Below are 27,432 nucleotides of genomic sequence, written 5' to 3' on the forward strand. Positions count from 1 at the left end.
CGACAAGTATGAAGCGAGGACCAGCCAACAAGAGCTTACAGGTCGCAGTGGTGGGTAGTATATGGGGCTTTGTTGACAAAACGGATGGCACTGTGATAGACTGCATCCAATTTATTGAGTAGGGTATTGGAGGCTTTTTTGTAAATGACATCGCCAAAGTCGAGGATCGGTAGGATGGTCAGTTTTATAAGGGTATGTTTGGCAGCATGAGTGAAGGATGCTTTGTTGCGAAATAGGAAGCCAATTCTAGATTTAACTTTGGATTGGTGATGTTTGATGTGAGTCTGGAAGGAGAGTTTACAGTCTAACCAGACACCTAGGTATTTGTAGTTGTCCACATATTCTAAGTCAGAACCGTCCAGAGTAGTGATGTTGGACGGGCGGGCAGGTGCAGGCAGCGATCGGTTGAAAAGCATGCATTTAGTTTTACTTGTATTTAAGAGCAATTGGAGGCCACGGAAGGAGAGTTGTATGGCATTGAAGCTCGTCTGGAGGGTTGTTAACACAGTGTCCAAAGAAGGGCCAGAAGTATATAGAATGGTTTCGTCTGCGTAGAGGTGGATCAGAGACTCACCAGCAGCAAGAGCGACATCATTGATGTATACAGAGAAGAGAGTCGGTCCAAGAATTGAACCCTGTGGCACGCCCATAGAGACTGACAACAGGCGCTCCGATTTGACTCACTGAACTGTATCAGTTCAAGTAGTTAGTGAACCAGGCCTGGCAATCATTTGAGAAACCAAGGCTATCGAGTCTGCCGATGAGGATGTAGTGATTGACCGAGTCGAAAGCCTTTGCCAGGTCAATGAATACGGCGGCACAGTATTGTTTCTTATCGATGGCGGTTAAGATATTGTTTAGGACCTTGAGCGTGGCTGAGGTGCACCCATGACCAGCTCTGAAACCAGATTACATAGCGGAGAAGGTGCGGTCGGATTCGAAATGGTCGGTAATCTGTTTGTTGACTTGGCTTCCGAAGACCTTAGAAAGGCAGGGTAGGATAGATATAGGTCTGTAGCAGTTTGGGTCAAGAGTGCCCCTCCCTTTGAAGAGGGGGATGACCGCAGCTGCTTTTCAAACTTTGAGAATCTCAGACGACACGAATGAGAGTTTGAACAGGCTAGTAATAGGGTTTGCAACAATTTCGGCAGATGATTTTTGAAAGAAAGGGTCCAGATTGTCTAGCCCGGCTTATTTGTAGGGGTCCAGATTTTGCAGCTCTTTCAGATCATCAGCTGACTGAATTTGGGAGGAGAAATGGGGAAGGCTTGGGCGAGTTGCTGTGGGGGGTGCAGTGCTGTTGACCGGGGTAGGGGTAGCCAGGTGGAAAGCATGGCCAGCCGTAGAAAAATGCTTCTTGAAATTCTCAATTATAGTGGATTTATCGGTGGTGACAGTGTTTCCTATCCTCAGTGCAGTGGGCAGCTGGGAGGAGGTGTTCTTATTCTCCATTGACTTTACAGTGTCCCAGAACTTTTTTTGTGTTGCAGGAAGTACATTTCTGCTTTAAAAAGCTAGCCTTGGCTTTTCTAACTGCCTGTCTATATTGGTTTCTAGCTTCCCTGAAAAGTTGCATTTGACGGGGGCTGTTCGATGCTAATGCAGAACGCCATAGGATGTTTTTGTGTTGGTTAACTTCTTTGATATAGGGGGCGCTATTTAAATTTTTGGATAAAAAAAACTTTCCCGTTTTAAACAAGATATTTTGTCACGAAAAGATGCTCGACTATGCATATAATTGACAGCTTTGGAAAGAAAACACTCTGACATTTCCAAATCTGCAAAGATATTGTCTGTGAGTGCCACAGAACTGATGCTACAGGCGAAACCAAGATGAAATTTCAAACAGGAAGTGACCCAGAAGGCGCTGTGTTTCAATGAGTCCTTATATGGCTGTGTATGGGTCACGAATGAGCTTACACTTTCTGTCGTTTCCCAATAGTGTCGACAGCATTGTGACGTATTTGTAGGCATATCATTGGAAGATTGACCATTTTACACTACATATACCAGGTGGCCGCTTGGTGTCCTCCGTCGCAATTATTGCGTAATCTCCAGCTGCATGTATTTTTCTGTTTGCTTCCGAGGAGAAACCAACCTGCCACAAATGATTTATCATCGAATAGATATGTGAAAACACCTTGAGGATTGATTCTAAACAACGTTTGCCATGTTTCTGACGATATTATGGAGTTAATTTGGAAACAAGTTTGGCGTTGTAATGACTGAATTTTCGTTTTTTTTTCTTTGCCAAATGTGATGAACAAAACGGAACGATTTCTCCTACACACATAATCTTTTTGGAAAAAATTAACATTTGCTATCTGAGAGTCTCCTCATTGAAAACATCCGAAGTTCTTCAAAGGAAAATTATTTTATTTTAATGCTTTTCTTGTTTTTGTGAAAATGTTGCCTGCTGAATGCTAGGCTTAATGCTATGCTAGCTATCAATACTCTTACACAAATGCTTATGTAGCTATGGTTGAAAAGCATATTTTGAAAATCTGAGATGACAGTGTTGTTAACAAAAGGATAAGCTTGTGAGTGAATATATTTATTTCATTTCATTTGCGATTTTCATGAATAGTTAACGTTGCGTTATGGTAATAAGCTTGAGGCTATGATTACGCTCCCGGATACGAGTTTGCTCGACGCTAGAAGTTAAGGGCAATCAGGTGTGGAGAGAACCAAGGGCTATATCTGTTCCTGATTCTACATTTCTTCAATGGGGCATGCTTATTTAAGATGGTGAGGAAGGCATTTAACCTCTTAGAGCTCTAGGGGCGCTATTTCATTTTTGGATAAAAAACGTTCCCGTTTTAAGCGTGATATTTTGTCACGAAAAGATGCTCGACTATGCATATTCTTTTTGGAAAGAAAACACTCTGAAGTTTCAGAATCTGCAAAGATTTTGTCTGTAAGTGCCCCAGAACTCATTCTACAGGCGAAACCAAGATGATGCATCACCCAGGAATTAGCAGAATTTCTGAAGCTCTGTTTTCCATTCTCTCCTTATATGGCTGTGATTGCGCAAGGAATGAGCCTACACTTTCTGTCGTTCGCCCAAGGTCTTAGCAGCATTGTGACGTATTTGTAGGCATATCATTGGAAGATTGGCCATAAGAGACTACATTTTCCAGAGGTCCGCCCGGTGTCCTTTGTCTAAATTTGTGCGTAATCTTCAGGTGCGGGCATTTTCTCCTGGGATTCAGGAGAGAAAGCATGTGTCCAAGAACGATGTATCAATGAAGAGATATGTGAAAAACACCTTGAGGATTGATTCTAAACAACGTTTGCCATGTTTTCAGTCGATATTATGGAGTTAATTTGGAAAAAAGTTTGCGTTTTGAGGACTGAATTTATGGATTTTTTTGGTAGCCAAATGTGATGTATAAAACGGAGCTATTTCTAATACACAAGGAATCTTTTTGGAAAAACTGAGCATCTGCTATCTAACTGAGAGTATCCTCATTGAAAACATCAGAAGTTCTTCAAAGGTAAATGATTTTATTTGAAGGCTTTTATGTTTTTGTTAATGTTGCGTGCTGGATGCTAACGCTAATGCTAACGCTAAATGCTAATGCGAAATGCTAACTCTAGCTAGCTACTTTTACACAAATGATTGTTTTCCTATGGTTGAGAAGCATATTTTGAAAATCTGAGATGACAGTGTTGTTTACAAAAGGCTAAGCTTGAGAGATGGCATATTTATTTCATTTCATTTGCGATTTTCATAAATAGTTAACGTTGTGTTATGCTAATGAGCTTGCTGATAGATTTACACAATCCTGGATACAGGGGTTTTTTCATAGCTAAACGTGACGCAGAAAACGGAGCGATTTGTCCTAAACAAATAATCTTTCAGGAAAAACTGAACATTTGCTATCTGAGAGTCTCCTCATTGAAAACATCTGAAGTTCTTCAAAGGTAAATGATTTTTTTGAATGCTTTTCTGTTTTTTTGTGTAAATGTTGCCAGCTGAATGCTAATGCTAAATGCTACGTTAGCCATCAATACTGTTACACAAATGCTTGTTTTGCAATGGTTGAGAAGCATATTTTGAAAATCTGAGATGACAGTGTTGTTAACAAAAGGCTAAGCTTGAGAGCTAGCATATTTATTTCATTTCATTTGCGATTTTCATGAATAGTTAACGTTGCGTTATGGTAATGAGCTTGAGTCTGTATTCACGAACCCGGATCCGGGATGGGGAGATCAGAAAGGTTAAAGAAAACTACCAAGCATCCTCTACTGACGGGATGAGATCAACATCCTTCCAGGATACCCGGGCCAGGTCGATTAGAAAGACCTGCTTGCTGAAGGGTTTTAGGGAGCGTTTGACAGTGATGAGTGAAGGTCGTTTGACCGCTGACCCATTACGGATGCAGGCAATGAGGCAGTGATCGCTGAGATCTTGGTTGAAAACAGCAGAGGTGTATTTGGAACGCAAGTTGGTTAGGATGATATCTACGAGGGTGCCCGTGTTTACGGCTTTGGGGTGGTACCTGGTAGGTTCATTTATAATTTGTGTGAGATTGAGGGCATCAAGCTTAGATTGCAGGATGGCTTGGGTGTTAACCTGTTGCGACGAGCAATCCCGGATCCGGGAGCGTAATCATAGCCTCAAACGAATTAGTATAACGCAGCGGACATAAATACCCCTAGTAACTTTTGCTATTCATGAAAATCGCAAATGAAATGAAATAAATATATTCAAACACAAGCTTAGCCTTTTGTTAACAACACTGTCATCTCAGATTTTCAAAATATGCGTTACAGCCAACGCTAGACAAGTATTTGTGTAAGTTTATCATGGCATAATGCTATGCTAGGCTCTGCTGGCAGCAGGCAACATTTTCATGAAAATAAGAAAAGCAACCAAATTAAATAATTTAGCTTCGAAGAACTTTGGATGCTTTCACTCAGGAGACTCACAGTTGGATAGCAAATGTTCCTTTTTTCCCAAAATATTATTTTTGTAGGCGAAATAGCACCCGTTTGTTCATCATGCTTGGCTGAGAAATCGACCGGAAAATGCTACCATTACAACACCAAACTTTTTTCAAAATTAACCCCATAATATCGACAGAAACACGGCAAACGTTGTTTCCTCAAGGTGTTTTTCAAATATCTATTCGATAATATATCCGTCGGGACAATTGGTTTCTCATTAGAAGCCATTGGAATAATGGCTACCTCAGTACTTTACGCAAGATTTTCTGCGGGAGCCGTCATGTGACCACTTGCTCAATGTGGTCCCTTACGGATATTCTTCAACATAAATGCGCAAAAAGACGTCACAATGCTGTAGACACCTTGGGGAATACGTAGAAAACGTAAGCTCATTCAGAGCCCATTCACAGCCATATAAGGAGTCATTGGCATGCAGCGCCTTCAAAATATGGGGCACTTCCTGATTGGATTTTTATCTGGGTTTCGCCTGTAACATCAGTTCTGTTGCACTCACAGACAATATCTTTGCAGTTATGGAAACGTCAGAGTGTTTTCTATCCAAAGCTGTCAATTATAAGCATAGTCGAGCATCTTGTCGTGACAAAATATCTTGTTTAACACCATAGGTTGTTTTACACCATAGGTTGTTACACCATAGGTTGTTACACCATAGGTTGTTACACCATAGGTTGTTACACCATAGACTACACCATAGACTACATCATAGGTTGTTACACCATAGACTACACCATAGGTTGTTAGACCATAGATTGTTACACCATAGACTACACCATAGGTTGCTACACCATAGACTACACCATAGGTTGCTACACCATAGGTTGCTACACCATAGGTTGTTACACCATAGACTACACCATAGACTACACCATAGGTTGCTACACCATAGGTTGTTACACCATAGGTTGCTACACCATAGGTTGCTACACCATAGGTTGCTACACCATAGGTTGCTACACCATAGGTTGCTACACCATAGGTTGCTACACCATATGTTGTTACACCATATGTTGTTACACCATAGGTTGTTACACCATAGGTTGTTACACCATATGTTGTTACACCATAGGTTGCTACACCATAGACTACACCATAGACTACACCATAGGTTGTTACACCATAGATTGTTACTCCACAGTGTCTCCTGACCCCTCCTGTCTCAGCCTCCAGTATTTATGCTGCAGTAGTTAATGTGTCGGGGGCTAGGGTCAGTTTGTTATATCTGGAGTACCTCTCCTGTCCTATTCGGTGTCCTGTGTGAATTTAAGTGTGCTCTCTCTAATTCTCTCTTTCTCTCTTTCTTTCTCTCTCTCGGAGGACCTGAGCCCTAGGACCATGCCTCAGGACTACCTGACATGATGACTCCTTGCTGTCCCCAGTCCACCTGGCCGTGCTGCTGCTCCAGTTTCAACTGTTCTGCCTTATTATTATTGGACTATGCTGGTCATTTATGTCATTTATTTGAACATCTTGGCCATGTTCTGTTATAATCTCCACCCGGCACAGCCAGAAGAGGACTGGCCACCCCACCTAGCCTGGTTCCTCTCTAGGTTTCTTCCTCGGTTTTGGCCTTTCTAGGGAGTTTTTCCTAGCCACCGTGCTTCTACACCTGCATTGCTTGCTGTTTGGGGTTTTAGGCTGGGTTTCTGTACAGCACTTTGAGATATAAGCTGATGTACGAAGGGCTATATAAATAGATTTGATTTGATTTGCTAACCAATAGGTTGTTACACCATAGGTTGTTACACCATAGATTGTTACACCATAGATTGTTACACCATAGATTGTTACACCATAGATTGTTACACCATAGATTGTTACCCCATAAGTTGTTACACCATAGATTGTTACACCATAGATTTTTACCCCATAAGTTGTTACACCATAGGTTGCTACACCATAGGTTGTTACACCATAGACTACACCATAGACTACACCATAGACTACACCATAGGTTGTTACACCATAGGTTGCTACACCATAGACTACACCATAGGTTGCTACACCATAGGTTGCTACACCATAGACTACACCATAGACTACACCATAGGTTGCTTCACCATAGGTTGCTTCACCATAGGTTGCTACACAATAGGTTGCTACACCATAGGTTGCTACACCATAGGTTGCTACACCATAGGTTGCTACACCATAGGTTGCTACACCATAGGTTGTTACACCATAGGTTGCTACACCATAGACTACACCATAGACTACACCATAGACTACACCATAGGTTGCTACACCATAGGTTGCTACACCATAGGTTGCTACACCATAGGTTGCTACACCATAGGTTGTTACACCATAGGTTGTTACACAATAGGTTGCTACACCATAGACTACACCATGACTACACCATAGGTTGCTACACCATAGGTTGCTACACCATAGACTACACCATGACTACACCATAGGTTGTTACACCATAGGTTGTTACACCATAGACTACATCATCGGTTGTTACACCATAGACTACACCATAGGTTGCTACACCATAGGTTGTTACACCATATATTGTTACACCATAGATTGTTACACCATAGATTGTTACACCATAGATTGTTACACCATAGATTGTTACACCATAGATTGTTACCCCATAAGTTGTTACACCATAGGTTGTTACACCATAGATTGTTACCCCATAAGTTGTTACACCATAGATTGTTACACCATAGATTGTTACACCATAGATTGTTACCCCATAAGTTGTTACACTATAGATTGATACACCATAGATTGTTACACCATAGATTGTTACCCCATAAGTTGTTACACCATAGATTGTTACACCATAGATTGTTACACCATAGGTTGTTACACCATAAGTTGTTACACCATAAGTTGTTACACCATAGGTTGTTACACCATAGGTTGCTACACCATAGACTACACCATAGGTTGCTACACCATAGACTACACCATAGACTACACCATAGGTTGCTTCACCATAGGTTGCTACACCATAGGTTGCTACACCATAGGTTGCTTCACCATAGGTTGTTACACCATAGGTTGCTTCACCATAGGTTGTTACACCATAGACTACACCATAGGTTGTTACACCATAGGTTGCTACACCATAGGTTGCTACACCATAGGTTGCTACACCATAGGTTGCTACACCATAGACTACACCATAGGTTGCTACACCATAGGTTGCTACACCATAGACTACACCATAGACTACACCATAGACTACACCATAGGTTGCTTCACCATAGGTTGCTTCACCATAGGTTGCTACACCATAGGTTGCTACACCATAGGTTGCTACACCATAGGTTGCTACACCATAGGTTGCTACACCATAGGTTGCTACACCATAGACTAAACCATGACTACACCATAGGTTGCTACACCATAGGTTGCTACACCATAGGTTGCTACACCATAGGTTGCTACACCATAGACTAAACCATGACTACACCATAGGTTGTTACACCATAGGTTGTTACACCATAGACTACACCATAGGTTGTTACACCATAGGCTACACCATACAATAGGCTACACCATTACACCATAGGTTACAACATAGTTTACACCATTTCTCTCATATTAAACATCTCCAATTCAAAATTAAATCTAGAATTGTCTTCCTATTTCGCAAAACAAAGCATTCTTCACTCATGCTGCCAAAGATACCCTCGTAAAGCTGACTATCCTACCGATCCTCGACTTCGGTGAAATCATTTATAATATAGTACTCAGCAAATTCGATGTAGTCTATCACAGTGCCATCCATTTTGTCACCAAAGCCCCATATACAACCCACCTCTTCGACCTGTATGCTCTCGTTGGCTGGCCCTCGCTTCATATTTGTTGCCAAACCCACTGGCTCCAGGTCATCTATAAGTCTTTGCTAGGTAAAGCCCTGCCTTACCTCAGCTCACTGGTCACCATAGCAGCACCCACCTGTAGCACGCGCTCCAGCAGGTATATTTCACTGGTCATCAATCAAAGCCAACTCATCACCTTTCCTTCCATTTCTCTGCTGCCAATGACTGGAACGAACTGCAAAAATCACTGAAGCTGGAGTCTTATATTTCACTCTCTAACTTTAAGCATCAGCTGTCAGAGCAGCTTACATTACACTGCACCTGTACACAGCCCATCTGTAAATAGTCCACCCAACTACCTCATCCCCCATATTGTTTTTTATTTGATTTTTTTCTCCTTTGCACCCCAGTATCTCTACTTGCACATTCATCTTCTGCACATCTATCACTCCAGTGTTTAATTGCTAAATTGTAATTATTTCACCACTATGGCCTATTCATTGCCTTACCTCCCTTATCTTACTACATTTGTAACAACCTATGGTGTGGAGCCTGTATTGTAACAACCTATTGTGTTACTGACTGTACGTTTGCTTATCCCATGTGGTACTCTGCTTTGCTTTATCTTGGCCAGGTCGCAGTTGTAAGTAGCCTACCTGGTTAAATAAAGGTGAAATATATATATATATATATTTTATTAATTACGCCATAGGTTTCACCACTGCACCATAGGTTACGAATCAAAAGAGAACCATGGCACTCAGAAGAATTTAGGCTTGTGTGTCAAACCTGTTAAAATTCAGACAAATAAAGAAGTGTAATGGGTTAATTTTTCTATGTTTTTAAAATTGTTTATTGCATCAGGGATAGCGTACAGAGACGTGTTGGGCTTTTACAGCCTTCTTCAGTGCTACAAGATACCATTTTAAAGACCTAAAAACAGCATTTGTAAAGAACTACAGATGAGCAGCAGGTGGTTCTAATCATGGTTTACTCCCATCAGCCAATCAGGGACGTGGCCCCTCTGGTCTACTTGTATACAAATGAGTCACAAAGAGATACAGAATTATAGGTTATGGGAGCGAGCCTGAAAGGCAACACACAAATAATTTGCCCCAGGTGTCCATTCATCTAATTACATCACATCGATTCATGAGACAGCCCACCACAAAGAACATTAGGCAAAGACATGTGGGGCAAACTCATAAACGATATGCAAAATCTGATATAGACAGTGTTCTTATACTGTATAACGGTCTACATGTGGCTTATAGGAAGGAGGTGAAATCAAATTATTATTTTAAACCGTGTGGAGATACATAATTTATTTGTATATTCACATCGCTTCTCTTTGGAGTAATTTGTTGTCACACTCTACGTGGTGAATTAACTTTTTTAATCCTTTTTTGGGGAGATGGGGAGAGGTCTGTCTGTTCTTTTGGGGTGTTGCTATCGGCCACCAAGTGCTAACAGTCAGTATCTAAATATTATGTGTGAAATGCTTGATATTGATGTAAACATAGAGGTCAACATTCTTGGGACCTGAATATTGACCGATTTTCCTCAAGCTGTCCTCTCAAGAGGAAGCTCCTCGCTGTAACCAGTGCCTGTAATCTGATTCAGGTCATTAATTGACCTACCAGGGTGTTTACAAACACTACAGGAACAAGATCAAAAGTCATGAAAGAGTTGCAGTCTGTTTTGGAATGGGTGGCCAGTAATAAACTGGTCCTGAACATCTCTAAAACTAAGAGCATTGTATTTGGTACAAATAATTCCTTAAGTTCTAGACCTCAACTGAATCTGGTAATGAATGGTGTGGCTGTTGAACAAGTTGAGGAGACTAAATTACTTGGTGTTACCTTAGATTGTAAACTGTCATGGTCAAAACATATGGATTCAATGGTTGTAACGATGGGGACGTCTGTCCTGTAATATAGAGATGGGGAGAGGTCTGTCTGTAATATAGAGATGAGGCGAGGTCTGTCTGTAATAAAGAGATGGGGAGAGGTCTGTCTGTAATATAGAGATGGGGAGAGGTCTGTCTGTAATATAGAGATGAGGCGAGGTCTGTCTGTAATAAAGAGATGGGGAGAGGTCTGTCTGTAATATAGAGATGGGGAGAGGTCTGTCTGTAATAAAGAGATGGGGAGAGGTCTGTCCATAGTAAAGAGATGGGGAGAGGTCTGTCTGTAATATAGAGATGGGGAGAGGTCTGTCTGTAATATAGAGATGGGGAGAAGTCTGTCTGTAATATAGAGATGGGGAGAGGTCTGTCTGTAATAAAGAGATGGGGAGAGGTCTGTCCATAGTAAAGAGATGGGGAGAGGTCTGTCTAATAAAGAGATGGGTAGAGGTCTGTCTGTAATATAGAGATGGGGAGAGGTCTGTCCATAGTAAAGAGATGGGGAGAGGTCTGTCTGTAATATAGAGATGGGGAGAGGTCTGTCTAATAAAGAGATGGGTAGAGGTCTGTCTGTAATATAGAGATGGGGAGAGGTCTGTCTGTAATAAAGAGATGGGGAGAAGTCTGTCTGTAATATAGAGATGGGGAGAGGTCTGTCTGTAATAAAGAGATGGGGAGAGGTCTGTATGTAATAAAGAGATGGGGAGAGGTCTGTCTGGAGTACTTCTCCTGTCCTATTCGGTGTCCTGTGTGAATCTAAGTGTGCGTTCTCTAATTCTCTCCTTCTCCCTTTCTCTCTCTCGGAGGACCTGAGCCCTAGGACCATGCCCCAGGACTACCTGACATGATGACTCCTTGCTGTCCCCAGTCCACCTGGCTGTGCTGCTGCTCCAGTTTCAACTGTTCTGCCTTATTATTATTCGACCATGCTGGTCATTTATGAACATGTGAACATCTTGGCCATGTTCTGTTATAATCTCCACCCGGCACAGCCAGAAGAGGACTGGCCATCCCACATATGCTCTCTCTAATTCTCTCTTTCTTTCTCTCTCTCGGAGGACCTGAGCCCTAGGACCATGCCCCAGGAATACCTGACATGATGACTCCTTGCTGTCCCCAGTCCACCTGGCTGTGCTGCTGCTCCAGTTTCAACTGTTCTGCCTTATTATTATTCGACCATGCTGGTCATTTATGAACATTTGAACATCTTGACCATGTTTTGTTATAATCTCCACCCGGCACAGCAAGAAGAGGACTGGCCACCCCACCTAGCCTGGTTCCTCTCTAGGTTTCTTCCTAGGTTTTGGCCTTTCTTGGGAGTTTTTCCTAGCCACCGTGCTTCTACACCTGCATTGCTTGCTGTTTGGGGTTTTAGGCTGGGTTTCTGTACAGCACTTTGAGATATCAGGTGATGTACGAAGGGCTATATAAATACATTTGATTTGATTTGTAATAAAGAGATGAGGAGAGGTCTGTCTGTAATAAAGAGATGGGGAGAGGTCTGTCTGTAATATAGAGATGGGGAGAGGTCTGTCTGTAATATAGAGATGGGGAGAGGTCTGTCTGTAATGAAGAGATGGGGAGAGGTCTGTCTGTAAAAAAGAGATGGGGAGAGGTCTGTCTGTAATGAAGAGATGGGGAGAGGTCTGTAATAAAGAGATGGGGAGAGGTCTGTCTGTAATGAAGAGATGGGGAGAGGTCTGTCTGTAATGAAGAGATGGGGAGAGGTCTGTCTGTAATGAAGAGATGGGGAGAGGTCTGTCTGTAATATAGAGATGGGTAGAGGTCTGTCTGTAATATAGAGATGGGTAGAGGTCTGTCTGTAATATAGAGATGGGGAGAGGTCTGTCTGTAATATAGAGATGGGTAGAGGTCTGTCTGTAATGAAGAGATGGGGAGAGGTCTGTCTGTAATATAGAGATGGGGAGAGGTCTGTCTGTAATATAGAGATGGGGAGAGGTCTGTCTGTAATATAGAGATGGGTAGAGGTCTGTCTGTAATATAGAGATGGGGAGAGGTCTGTCTGTAATAAAGAGATGGGGAGAGGTCTGTCTGTAATGAAGAGATGGGGAGAGGTCTGTCTGTAATATAGAGATGGGTAGAGGTCTGTCTGTAATATAGAGATGGGTAGAGGTCTGTAATAAAGAGATGGGGAGAGGTCTGTCTGTAATATAGAGATGGGGAGAGGTCTGTCTGTAATATAGAGATGGGTAGAGGTCTGTCTGTAATATAGAGATGGGTAGAGGTCTGTCTAATAAAGAGATGGGGAGAGGTCTGTCTGTAATATAGAGATGGGGAGAGGTCTGTCTGTAATATAGAGATGGGTAGAGGTCTGTCTGTAATATAGAGATGGGGAGAGGTCTGTCTGTAATAAAGAGATGGGGAGAGGTCTGTCTGTAATAAAGAGATGGGGAGAGGTCTGTCTGTAATATAGAGATGGTGAGAGGTCTGTCTGTAATATAGAGATGGGTAGAGGTCTGTCTGTAATATAGAGATGGGTAGAGGTCTGTCTGTAATATAGAGATGGGTAGAGGTCTGTCTGTAATAAAGAGATGGGTAGATGTCTGTCTGTAATAAAGAGATGGGGAGTGGTCTGTCTGTAATATAGAGATGGGGAGAGGTCTGTCTGTAATATAGAGATGGGTAGAGGTCTGTCTGTAATATAGAGATGGGGAGAGGTCTGTCTGTAATAAAGAGATGGGGAGAGGTCTGTCTGTAATAAAGAGATGGGGAGAGGTCTGTCTGTAATATAGAGATGGTGAGAGGTCTGTCTGTAATATAGAGATGGGTAGAGGTCTGTCTGTAATATAGAGATGGGGAGAGGTCTGTCTGTAATAAAGAGATGGTAAGAGGTCTGTCTGTAATAAAGAGATGGGGAGAGGTCTCTGTAATATAGAGATGGGGAGAGGTCTGTCCGTAATAAAGAGATGGGGAGAGGTCTGTCTGTAATATAGAGATGGTGAGAGGTCTGTCTGTAATAAAGAGATGGGGAGAGGTCTGTCTGTAATAAAGAGATGGGGAGAGGTCTGTCTGTAATATAGAGATGGTGAGAGGTCTGTCATAATAAAGAGATCGGGAGAGGTCTGTCTGTAATGAAGAGATGGGGAGACGTATGTCTGTAATATAGAGATGGGGAGAGGTCTGTCCGTAATAAAGAGATGGGGAGAGGTCTGTCTGTAATAAAGAGATGGGGAGAGGTCTGTCTGTAATATAGAGATGGGGAGAGGTCTGTCTGTAATAAAGAGATGGGGAGAGGTCTGTCATAATAAAGAGATCGGGAGAGGTCTGTCTGTAATGAAGAGATGGGGAGACGTATGTCTGTAATATAGAGATGGGGAGAGGTCTGTCCGTAATAAAGAGATGGGGAGAGGTCTGTCTGTAATAGAGATGGGGAGAGGTCTGTCTGTCATAAAGAGATGGGGAGAGGTCTGTCTGTAATATAGAGATGGGGAGAGGTCTGTCTGTAATAAAGAGATGGGGAGAGGTCTGTCTGTAATATAGAGATGAGGAGATGTCTGTCTGTAATAAAGAGATGGGGAGAGGTCTGTCTGTAATATAGAGATGGGGAGAGGTCTGTCTGTAATAAAGAGATGGGGAGAGGTCTGTCTGTAATGAAGAGATGGGTAGATGTCTGTCTGTAATAAGAGGTCTGTCTTCCTAATGCAGTCTTTTTTGTAGTGCTTTGCACGAGGGCCTTTTTTAAATCAAATATTTGTACTGAATGGTTGATCTTTCAAAGCTTTTATATGATTCTATGAATTCTTTTTTTTTTTAGAGGTCTGTCTGTAATAAAAAGATGCTCTACTTTTTTGACCCCAAACTCCAAAAAACAAGTTCTGTAGGTTCTAGTTTTGTCTAATCTTGATTATTGTCCAGTCATGTGATCCAGTGCTGCAATGAAAGACCTAGTTAAGCTGCAGCTGGCCCAGAACAGAGCGGCACGTTCTGCTCTTCATTGTAATCAGAGGGCTGATATAAATACTATGGTCTCTCTTGTCTCAGAGTTGAGGAGAGACTGACTGCATCACTATGTTTGCATAGTCAACTTACACACAACTCTGACACACACAGTTTTCACAGTCCCCAGGTCCAGAACAAATTCAAGAAAATGTACAGTATTTTACAGAGCAGTTATTGCACAGAACTCCGTTCCATCTCATGTTGCTGAAATGAACAGCAACACCTCACGGCACAACGCCTCTCCTCCATTTAAAAACTAATCAAATTCTATTGGTCACATACACATGGTTAGCAGATGTTATTGCGAGTGTAGTGAAATGTTTGTAGTGTAGCGAAATGCTTGATAGTTGGTGTGGATGTATTGATATGTAGGCTTCATGGGCCTTTTTTCATTTATAGTTCTGTCCTTGAGCTGTTCTTGTAATGTTCTGTATTATGTCATGTTTTGTGTGGACCCCAGGAAGAGTAGCTACTCCTACTCCTGGACCCCAGGAAGAGTAGCTACTCCTACTCCTGGACCCCAGGAAGAGTAGCTACTCCTACTCCTGGACCCCAGGAAGAGTAGCTACTCCTACTCCTGGACCCCAGGAAGAGTAGCTACTCCTACTCCTGGACCCCAGGAAGAGTAGCTACTCTTATTCCTGGACCCCAGGAAGAGCAGCTACGGAAAAATGGATCTTGTACATGCACAGAAATCTTTACTTTGATCCACGGCAAATCAGGTTTCCAGAAAATCGGTAATGTGTAGTGGACCTTAACATAAATAAAACAAACGTAAACAGTTATAGCACCAGCAGTGATCACACCTCACAAGTTCTGGTCCTTTGTGCAGATGAGACCTGTTGGTTCCCATCATCAAAGTCTGAGAACAGAACAGTGAGCGTTTGTTACCCTAGCTGTTCACATCATGTCTCCATTTTCTATCATCTGACTCCTCCCTCTCTCCTCCTCCTCCCTCTCTCCTCCTCCCTCTCTCCTCCTCTCCTCCCTCTCCTCCCTCTCTCCTCCCTCTCCTCCCTCTCTCCTCCTCTCTCCTCCTCCTCCTCTCCCTCTCATCCTCCCCTCTCTCCTCCTCCTCCTCTCCTCCCTCTCTCCTCCTCTCCTCCTCCTCCTCCTCCTCCTCCTCCTCCCTCTCCCCCTCCCTCTCCTTCTTATAGTTAGCTAGTTCTGTGTAGTTAATTCTGCTGAAGGGATGGAAACTGCTTCCATGTGGCATTCTGGTTCCTCTTTTTCTCTCCCTCTCTTCTCTCCCCCTTCCTTCTCTCCTTGTTTCACTCTTTCTCTCTCCACAGCTGCCTTGAACCTTACTACTCAGAACTCTGGGGGAGAGGAGGGAGGGAGGAATGCAGGCTCAGAACCTCTGGCAGATCAATAACAGACACACAGGGGGGACGGCCAGGCTCTCTCAGTGGGAAGCTTCTCTGTCTCCCTCTCGCAATCTCTCAGTTTTTTTAATTTAACCTTTATTTATACAGGATGTGGCATTGTGGTGAGAAGACCTTTTAACAAGGGAGCCTTCTCGCTCTCTATTCTCTCTATCAGTCTTCCTCTCTACCCCACCCCCCTTTCTCTCTTCCTCTCTCCCCCCACCCCCCTTTCTCTCTTCCTCTCTCCCCCACCCCCCTTTCTCTCTCCCCTCACCCCCCTTTCTCTCTCCCTCTCTCCCCCACCCCCCTTTCTCTCTCCCCACCACCCCCCTTTCTTTCTCCCTCCCCACCACCCCCCTTTCTCTCCTCTATAGATCTCTTTAACACATTGCAGGGCCCAGGCCCTGGTCTTCTGGTGTCGGCACCGAGAGCTCTGAGGCTCTGAGGGCGTCTAATAAGGATCATCTCTGGGTGAGGCTTTGTTGTACCCACAGTGCATCTGGTCAGCAGCTCCCATCCATCTAACTCTAACCCAACATGTGCTGCTGTCATGAGACAAACAGCATATCGAATGAGAAGAGCTAGCCTGGGTAGTAAGCATAGGTCTGTTTGTGCCAACATTTCACTCATTGACACTTCTTGTCATGCCATATTGTTTGGTACAAGGAGTGGAATGTTAGCACAAAATAGGTCTGGGTTTCAGGCTAGAGAACATCTGAGGACCACTTATACAACACTTCTCTTTTCTTTAATTCTTCTCACTGATTCACCAAAAATATATTAGCATACTGTGTTTTATAGTCTCTGACTGCATAAAGTGATTCAAATGTAATTAATACGTGATCCAATCTGCGTATGTGTGTCAGAACTTTAACCAATTTCTTTGTATTCACCACAGGAGGTTGGTGACACCTTAATTAGGGGAGGGTGGGGCTCGTGGTAATGACTGGAGCGGAATCAGTGGAATGGTATCAAACACATCAAACACATTGGTTTCCATGGTTTCCAGGTGTTTGATGCCATTCCATTTGCTCCGTTCCGGACATTGTTATGAGCCGTTCTCTCCTCAGCGGCCTCCACTGGTATTCACCAATTTTATTTTCAGATATACAATGAACATGTTGCCAAGTAAAGAATCATTGATCCTGGCACAACTATCTACTGTAAAAGCTCATTGCTGATCTTTGATCGTCATTCCAGGTCCACAGCCCCAACAGAGATCCTACACTTTTTCTACATTGACTCAAATCGAACTAGAAAAAGCACATTCTCTGAAGATAATAAAGTAGGTCTATTTAATTATGCTGTGTAATGCTGATCTGTGCATCATCATCCCTGGCACTGAGCAGGAGGTCCTGGTTACCCTGGAAAACAACTGAGGTAGTCTGAAACATGCGACTCTGACTCTGATTAACATGCCTGTCATTTCCTGTCATCTGTTTCATACAGGGACTAAAACCTGACGCATCACAAGACTAATTAGAAATTCACACTAAAATAGAAACATGTGGTTAAGAATATCTGCCTTGACTTTTAATATGAATTAAATAATAGCCAATAATAATGGTTAAAGTCATTTACACTTCCTATACATATTGGATTCAGCTATGTTGTATGTGCCTAATTTGTTTATTAATAACTTTTCATGTTAAAAACTGTGCACTCTCCTCAAACAATAGCATGGTATTATTTCACTGTAATAGTTACTGTAAATTGGACAGGGCAGTTAGATTAACAAGCTTTCTTCCCATATCAGATATGTTTATGTCCTGGGAAATGTCCTTGTTACTTACAACCTCATGCTAATCCCATTAGCCTACGTTAGCTCAACTTTCCTGTGGAAGGCACACCGATCCTGAAGGAGCTAACCACTTGGCTACCCTGCCGCCCCATAGAGCGGGGGTATAGGGAAGGGGATGGGGTATAGGGATGTTGCTAGGGTTTAGGGCTGGGGTATAGGGAAGGGGATGAGGTCTAGGGATGTTGCTAGGGTTTAGGGCTGGGGTATAGGGAAGGGGATGAGGTCTAGGGATGTTGCTAGGGTTTAGGGCTGGGGTATAGGGAAGGGGATGAGGTCTAGGGATGTTGCTAGGGTTTAGGGCTGGGGTATAGGGAAGGGGATGGGGTATAGGGATGGGGCTGATGTATATTTCTGGGTGTTGTGAGAGGTGCAGGGCATGGGAATGCAGGACAGGACAGGGCAAGACAGGGCAGAGCAGGGCATGACAGGGCAGAGCAGGGCATGACAGGCGCAGAGCAGGTTATGACAGTGCGGTTCAGGGAATGACAGGACAGGCCAGGACAGGGCGGAGCAGGGCATGACAGGACAGGGCAGGGCATGACAGGACAGGGTTCTGCAGGGCATGACAGGGCAGAGCAGGGCATGACAGTGCGGTTCAGGAAATGACAGGACAGTACAGGACAGGACGGAGCAGGGCATGACAGTGCGGTTCAGGAAATGACAGGACAGTACAGGACAGGGCGGAGCAGGGCATGACAGGGCGGTGCAGGGCATGACAGGGCAGAGCAGGGCATGACAGGACAGAGCAGGGCATGACAGGGCAGAGCAGGGCATGACAGTGCGGTTCAGGGAATGACAGGACAGTACAGGACAGGGCGGAGCAGGGCATGACAGGGCGGTGCAGGGCATGACAGGGCGGTGCAGGGCATGACAGGACAGTACAGGACAGGGCGGAGCAGGGCATGACAGGCATTAGAAGGGTGGTCTACCACTCAGATCTCTCCTGTCTGGACTACACCACACTTAACTTGCTGGTTGGTGCAGGCTCGTCTTATCTAATTAGTTGTAACACTAATGACACCACCAGCCATCAGTATCAATGCTGACCGTTTGTCACATTTAGATATGCCACGTTCAAAACATCTGGGAACTCAGAAATCTTAGGCTTTCAACTTCAGTGCGTTCAAGACAACTGGGAACTCTGGGGGAAAAATTGTTCAGACGGGGAAAAATTGTTTTGAAAGGTCTTCCAACTTGGAATTCCAAGTAGGAAACTTTGGCATCTTTTCAGAGCTCCGACTAGACGAGTTTCCGACTAGACGATTCCTGACGCCATGATTTGACCTTGTTCTCAGTTGTCTTGACCCCTTAAGTCCCAGATGGCACCCGTTTCCCTACACAGCCAACTGTTTTGGACCAAAGCACTATAAAGGAAAACAACAAGGTGACTTCAATCAACCTCTCACCTCATGTCTCACGTCCCTGTTATGCTGATGCCCATTGTGTTTACATGGTGAAGCTCATACCAAGGCCTTCTTACCAGGGCTGTCTTACCAGGGCTGTCTTACCAGGACTGTCTAACCAGGGCTGTCTTACCAGGGCCTTCTTACCAGGGCTGTCTTACCAGGGCTGTCTTACCAGGGCTGTCTTACCAGGGCTTCTTACCAGGGCTGTCTTACCAGGGCTGTCTTACCAGGGCCTTCTTACTAGGGCCTTCTTACCAGGGCTGTCTTACCAGATCTGTCTTACCAGGGCCTTCTTACCAGGGCTGTCTTACCAGGGCCTTATTGGCTGAGTTTGTTTTGGTCAGATCAGAAAAGGAATCTGTGTAATTAGGCACATCATGCTTTTATACAGTATGAATGTTAGGATAACTATGATCTCCATGTCCAAGGTAATCCTCTGGTTGACCCGTGTCTACGACATCTCACAGAGCACAACACTGTGTCTAAACCGGAGTGAGTTCAGTACAAAACGTTATTATTGAGACTTGGGTCCTCAGCACAGGTCAAACCAGTGAACACAGCCCTCAGAGTCTCAGACCCACTGGGCACACGACGTCATTTCAATGTGCATAATTTGGTCATATTTGGTTAAGACATTGATCAATGAGATTACAGCTTCTATTCACACACTCAAAAAAGACAGCCAAAGGTTAGTTGAATTTCCAATGTGTTATCACTGCTCTTTCAATCATTTAAAAGCACAGCAAAGTTCAAAGGTCAAATGGGAACACAATGTGTGTTATCACGGTGCTTCATCTAATAGCAGAACCAAATGACCTGGATTGCAGTTGAGATGAATAGTAAACGGTGCAAGTGATCAATGCTGTCCCAGATTCTGTGCAGATTATTACAGCAATTGTGAAGATCTCCACAGACCTGTTACGACCTACGCATGCCATCTTGACCTCTTACGACCTACGCATGCCATCTTGACCTCTTACGACCTAGGCATGCCATCTTGACCTCTTACGACCTACGCATGCCATCTTGACCTGTGACGACCTACTCATGTCATCTTGACCTGTGACGACCTACGCATGCCATCTTGACCTGTGACGACCTACGCATGCCATCTTGACCTCTTACGACCTAGGCATGCCATCTTGACCTCTTACGACCTACGCATGCCATCTTGACCTCTTACGACCTACGCATGCCATCTTGACCTGTGACGACCTAGGCATGTCATCTTGACCTCTTACGACCTACGCATGCCATCTTGACCTGTGATGACCTACGCATGCCATCTTGACCTGTGATGACCTACGCATGTCATCTTGACCTGTGACGACCTACGCATGCCATCTTGACCTGTGACGACCTACGCATGCCATCTTGACCTGTGACGACCTACGCATGCCATGTTGACCTGTGACGACCTACGCATGCCATCTTGACCTGTGACGACCTACGCATGCCATCTTGACCTGTGACGACCTACGCATGTCATCTTGACCTGTGACGACCTACGCATGTCATCTTGACCTCTTACGACCTACGCATGTCATCTTGACCTGTGATGACCTACGCATGTCATCTTGACCTGTGACGACCTACGCATGTCATCTTGACCTGTGACGACCTACTCATGCCATCTTGACCTGTGACGACCTACGCATGCCATCTTGACCTCTTACGACCTACGCATGTCATCTTGACCTGTGATGACCTACGCATGTCATCTTGACCTGTGACGACCTACGCATGTCATCTTGACCTGTGACGACCTACGCATGCCATGTTGACCTGGGACGACCTACGCATGCCATCTTGACCTCTTACGACCTAGGCATGCCATCTTGACCTCTTACGACCTACGCATGTCATCTTGACCTCTTACGACCTACGCATGTCATCTTGACCTGTGACGACCTACGCATGCCATGTTGACCTGGGACGACCTACGCATGCCATCTTGACCTGTGACGACCTACGCATGTCATCTTGAGCTGTGACGACCTACTCATGTCATCTTGACCTCTTATGACCTACGTATGTCATCTTGACCTGTGACGACCTACGCATGCCATGTTGACCTGGGACGACCTACGCATGCCATCTTGACCTGTGACGACCTACGCATGTCATCTTGACCTGTGACGACCTACGCATGCCATCTTGACCTCTTACGACCTACGCATGTCATCTTGACCTGTGACGACCTACGCATGTCATCTTGACCTGTGACGACCTACGCATGCCATCTTGACCTGTGACGACCTACGCATGCCATCTTGACCTCTTACGACCTACGCATGTCATCTTGACCTGTGACGACCTACTCATGCCATCTTGACCTCTTACGACCTACGCATGCCATCTTGACCTGTGACGACCTACGCATGCCATCTTGACCTCTTACGACCTACGCATGTCATCTTGACCTGTGACGACCTACGCATGTCATCTTGACCTGTGACGACCTACGCATGCCATCTTGACCTGTGACGACCTACGCATGCCATCTTGACCTGTGACGACCTACGCATGTCATCTTGACCTGTGACGACCTACGCATGCCATCTTGACCTGTGACGACCTACGCATGTCATCTTGACCTGTGACGACCTACGCATGCCATCTTGACCTGGGACGACCTACGCATGCCATCTTGACCTGTGATGACCTACGCATCCCATCTTGACCTGTGACGACCTACTCATGCCATCTTCACCTGGGACAATCTACGCATGTCATCTTGAACATGCGCGCTTTCTATGATGACATAAGAAGATTATTATAGTTACAGGAACCTCAAAATGTGGCCATGGATGTGTTACTCATTTTAAGGTTGAACGTGACATTAGTTTGTAAAATGTTCTTAACTTTAGACTAATTTCTGTATCATAACATTGATATTGAATTGTGTTTGGTTGTCAACACAACCAGATATTAACATTTAAAGGAGATCTTCTGACTTCGGCGATGTCATCTACAAAATGGCTTCCAACACTCTACTCAGCAAACTGGATGCAGTCCATCACAGTGCCATCCATTTTGTTACCAAAGCCCCTTATAACACCCACCACTGCAACCTGTATGCTCTAGTCGGCTGGCCCTCGCTACATATTCGTCGCCAGACCCACTGGCTCCAGGTCATCTACAAGTCCATGCTAGGTAAAGCTCCGCCTTATCTCAGTTCACTGGTCACGATGGCAACACCCACCCGTAGCACGCGCTCCAGCAGGTGTATCTCACTGATCATCCCTAAAGCCAACACCTCATTTGGCCGCCTTTCGTTCCAGTTCTCTGCTGCCTGTGACTGGAACGAATTGCAAAAATCGCTGAAGTTGGAGACTTTTATCTCCCTCACCAACTTCAAACATCTGCTATCTGAGCAGCTAACTGATCGCTGCAGTTGTACATAGTCTATCGGTAAATAGCCACCCAATTTTACCTACCTCATCCCCATACTGTTTATATTTATTTACTTTTCTGCTCTTTTGCACACCAATATCTCTACCTGTACATGACCATCTGATCATTTATCACTCCAGTGTTAATCTGCAAAATTGTAATTATTCGCCTACCTCCTCATGCCTTTTGCACACAATGTATATATAGACTCCCCTTTTTTCTACTGTGTTATTGACTTGTTAATTGTTTACTCCATGTGTAACTCTGTGTTGTCTGTTCACACTGCTATGCTTTATCTTGGCCAGGTCGCAGTTGTAAATGAGAACGTGTTCTCAACTGGCCTACCTGGTTAAATAAAGGTGAAATAAAAAAAATAAAAAAATAAAATAAATTGGATTGTTCCATCTGAAGAGTCTGGCTTTAATTCCAGTTTGTCTTCAAATGAATCATTGATATGTTGAATTCACATCTCCATCTCAACCAATAATGTAAATTAAAGAATAGGACTAAAACTCAAAATGGCAGATGCTTTTTTAAATGCAGTTTTATTTGAATGAGTTCTATTATTTCACTGTTTACTTCTATGGGCTAAATCAGGGTCACAAAGAGTCATTCTTGGTAGTTTTAAACAAATATACTTTGAAACAAATGTTATACATGGCTTACGAAAAGAAGACACCTATACCATGTCAGATATAGAGTTAAAATGTTTAAAATGTTGAGTTTGTATCCCAATATTACACTTTATATACATCACAGAAGAGTGAAATCGAACAAAACTGTTTGACATAGAAACAGCAGATTTTCTCCGTTGGTTATTAATCATGTAAAGTATGAATAGCATTCCACCCATTAGGACCCATTAGGACAGTTGACTGCAGGAAAGGGCTGCCTTCGATGTTTGGTTGAGCTGGAGACGTGCATTCAACATATAAATGATTAATTTGTAGACAAACTGGAATTAAAGCCAAACTCAGTCAGAGGCTCAGATGGAACTATCCAATCAGAAGATACATCTCCTTTAAATGTTGATATCTGGTGGTTGTGTTGACAACCAAACACAATTCAACGTCACTAAATATCATGACATTTGTAATCAACTAGAGCTTGAAACCATAGGCCTATTGTATTGTCTATTTCACAGTTGAATTCTGGGTTGAATTGAAACAACAGCTGTTGATGACTTTGTAAACGCTATAGGCCTAAAAAGCATCTTTAAATATATATGATAAATAAAGTATAGTCACATTTCATTTGCTCTCTTAAACATACCCTTTTGAACAACATCAATAGCAAACGTTAATCGATTTAGTTTTAAAGTGGAGATCGCTCAACAATCACTCTCACAATAGCACATTGGTATTAGACGGTATACATAATCAGGGTTGGTTAAAAACCCTAAATGGGAGACCAACGGGGAGCTGTAAGCAGATCCATTTTTGTATTGTGGATATAACATTGAAGATCTAACATTGTTTTATAAGGTACAAATTCAACATATTTTATACAAGGTTTGTCTATGTTAACATTTGGTTACCATGATAACATAATCCCATGGTTGAAATTTGACCCTCAATTATCAAATCCAATGTATTTTTCATGAATACTCCATGTTGACAAATTACATTGAAACAACGTTTATTCAACCAGTTTGTGCCCAGTGGGGCGGTAGAGTAAAGTATACCAAGGCATAATATACCTTGGGGGTCAAAACACAGGACGAATATATAGATATGTACCGGCCAATGTTTAAACAAAGGACTCCAATAATCTGTAAAACCTACAGGACAGCCATAGAGCCTGGATGAATACATCATCTACGTGTTTTATTCTGAATAATGGGATTTTGGACAATATGGATACAGAGAAAGTGAGAACAGAAAGAGAGAGAGAGAACAGAGAGATCGGAGAGAGAGAGAGAGAGAGGCGGAATGTCATCGAAGAAAAAGGGGGAAAAACTCCCCAAAACGATCGATGTTGCAATGCAACACATACTGTAGCTAACATGTATTCCCATTTTCCGAAGCCCACGTTTCATCTTATGCAATGCTCTGTCATTATGTTTTGTAGTGGAAAAACTAAGATGAATTAATTAAACTAATGGCAAAGTTAACGGTTTTATGAGGCACCGCTTCTCAGTCGCGTTGGCGCAACAATTTATCCTGATTCAGCCGCACAGTCTCCAGTCCTGCGCGTAACATACCTATTACATTTAAGTTAATCAGAAATCTAAAATATACTTACAGTTGTTCCTTCTCAGCGATATTTCGAAAATGTTGCTTGAACCTCAAAAATATATGATTTCGGAGTGTCTACCAAAATCCCCCAAAAAAGTGAACTCCGTTATTCAGGTCGTCCGTCAGAATCGCATGTGTTGATTCTTCCAATCCAAGCAAATTATAATTAATCTTTTAATTTTACAGTCCATGAAGAGAAGTGTGTTTTTGTTTATTTCTGATTGAATAGTTCCCGAGGGCTCCGTCTCTCTCTCTCTTCTTTCCGTGCCTCCTTCTCTCGTACCTCACAGAGCCCTGTGTGCCACTCGACAGAACGGGACCACTGTCTGCACATGACGTCACACACTACACACACGATTTTTTTCTTGAGTGCGTAATTGAAAACACATTTTTCAGAGACTTGTAAAGAGAGAGAGAGAGAGAGAGAGAGCTAGAGAGACAGTTAGATTCCTGTTTTCTACTTTAATAATACTGAACAAAAATATAAACACAACATGCAACAATTTCAAAGAGTTCAAATTAGTCAATCGAAGTGAATTAATTAGGTCCTAATCTATGGATTTCACATGACTGGGAATACAGATCTGCATCTGTTGGTCACAGACACCTTAACAAAAGATAGGGTTGTGGATCAGAAAACCAGTCAGTATCAGAGTTGATCAGGCTGTTGATCGTAGCCTGTGGAATGTTGTCCCACTCCTCTTCAATGGCTGTGGGAAGTTGCTGGATATTGGCAGGAACTGGAACACGCTGCCGTACACGTCGATCCAGAGCAGCCCAAACATGCTCAATGGGTGACGTGTCTGGTGAGTATGCAGGCCATGGAAGAATTGGTACAAATCCTTGCGACAAGAGGACATGCATTATCATGCTGAAACATGAGGTGATGGCAGCAGATGAATGGAATGACAATGGGCCTCAGGATCTCGTCACGGCATCTCTGTGCATTGATAAAATGCATTTATGTTCATGGTCCGTAGCTTATGCCATGGGGCACTCTGTTCACAACGTTGACATCAGCAAACTGCTCACCCACACACTGTGGTTGTGAGGCAGGTTGGACTTACTGCTAAATTCTCTAAAACTACGTTGGAGACGGCTTTAGGTAGAAAAATGAACATTCAATTATCTGGCAACAGCTCTGCTGGACATTCCTGTAGTCAAAATTTCACATTTTAGAGAGGCCTTTTATTGTCCCCCAGCACAAGGTGCACCTGTGTAATGATCATGCTGTTTAATCAGCTTCTTGCAATGCCACACCTGTCAGGTGGATGGATTATCTTCCGGGATGTAAACAAATTTGTGCAAAACATTTTAGAAAAATACTTTTTCTTTGTGCATATGAAACATTTCTTGGATGTTTTTTTTCAGCTGAAACATGAGACCAACACTTTGCATGTTGCTTTCATATTTTTGTTCCGTGTATTTTTGTTTTGCTCTGGCAGAACTGTTGTACATGTAGGACACTTTATTTAATACATTGCCATATTTTCCCTTTAAGTAAGCAGGTTACCACAAAGTTTAATATTTCCGAAATGGCCTGATTTGTGAGATCAGTGCATCAAATCAATGACATTTCTATTGGGGGAGTACACATCTTTTCCAGATGTAATCGCAGCTGCAGCGAAATGCTTGTGTTTCTAGCTCCAACAGTTCAGTAATATATAATGCTTATGTTATCCAAGATGACGTAGCAGTCAGACATCTTTTGTCCTCGTCTTGTCCTGTCCCGTGTATATATATTTTTATATCTCTTCGAATCTCTTTTTTATATTTCTCTAAACTTCAAAACACTCTCCTGCAACCCGCCTCACCCAATGTGGTGCGGATCTGTTTTTTTCTAAAGTATTATTCACATCGAATCTGAAATCCCCCAACAGAAGCTAGCCAGCTCACTCGCTACTAGCTAGTAGTCAGCTAACCACTGCTAGAGGTCATCAGCAAACCTTTAGCTCGGAAAGCTCTCGCCAGTTTGTACAACGTGACTCAAACCAGAGCATGCCGGACCTATTTTCTCTCAATATCCCCGGATTCCTACTGCAAGCTCTGGATATTCTCACCTGGATCTTCACAGCTAGCTAGCTGCTATCCGAGTACTGGCTAACAGTACAGTCCCGGAGCAAGCCCTTTCTCCCGGCTACCTAAAGAGGCCCATCAGCCACTCCTTGGCTACAATACCCGGACCCCTTCTACTGCTGGTACGGGACACGGAACCTCGCCGATCCTTCACGACTGGACTACGACGTAATCTGCTTGAGGGGATACTCAACTGGCCTCTACATCGCACCGTCCCCTGAATGCCCATCTGCTTGACGCGGCCCTCTAGCTGCTAGCTGGCTAGAGCATATTGGACTGTTAGCTGTATAGATCCATCGGCCAATCTCTTGGGCCACTATACCTATTTTGCCAATTGGACTTGGACCCCTCTGCTACTCAGAACCCTACTAATCCATCACGACTGGTCTATCGACGTCACCACACGCGGAGGCCAAAACAGAGATTCCTCCATCGAGACATCCCTCTAAGGCCCTTCTGCTAGCTTGCTTGCCCCGGCCTGCTAGCTGTCTGAATCGCTGTGTCTCCAGCCAGCTTAATTACTCACT

General features: G+C 43.6%; 1 protein-coding gene and 1 long non-coding RNA gene across 8 annotated transcripts in view; one reads left to right on the top strand and one right to left on the bottom strand.

Moving 5' to 3' along the window:
• Positions 1 to 25,169, bottom strand: part of LOC110536854 (lysophosphatidic acid receptor 1) — a 94,077-nt gene extending 68,908 nt beyond the window's left edge. Inside the window, exon 1 of the mRNA XM_021622527.3 lies at positions 24,837 to 25,169. The gene's annotated coding sequence lies outside the window, so the exon portion shown is untranslated. The remainder of the gene's footprint in view (positions 1 to 24,836) is intronic.
• The window catches only part of LOC149979060 (uncharacterized), a 519,908-nt gene continuing 495,706 nt past the window's right edge, over positions 3,231 to 27,432 (top strand). For 4 of the 7 annotated variants that reach the window (XR_016484845.1, XR_016484848.1, XR_016484846.1 and 1 more), the window contains exons 1-2: positions 3,231 to 3,497; positions 3,866 to 3,927. This is a non-coding gene — a long non-coding RNA (uncharacterized LOC149979060). Of the gene's footprint in view, positions 3,498 to 3,865; positions 3,928 to 6,288; positions 9,592 to 11,468; positions 11,565 to 11,720; positions 11,746 to 27,432 lie in introns of those variants that run through there. The other 3 variants (XR_016484847.1, XR_016484844.1, XR_016484843.1) reach the window with 3 other exon arrangements.

The sequence above is a fragment of the Oncorhynchus mykiss genome, chromosome 12 (assembly GCF_057628025.1).
Source record: "Oncorhynchus mykiss isolate SJ-2025 chromosome 12, ASM5762802v1, whole genome shotgun sequence".
NCBI classification, from domain to species: domain Eukaryota; kingdom Metazoa; phylum Chordata; class Actinopteri; order Salmoniformes; family Salmonidae; genus Oncorhynchus; species Oncorhynchus mykiss.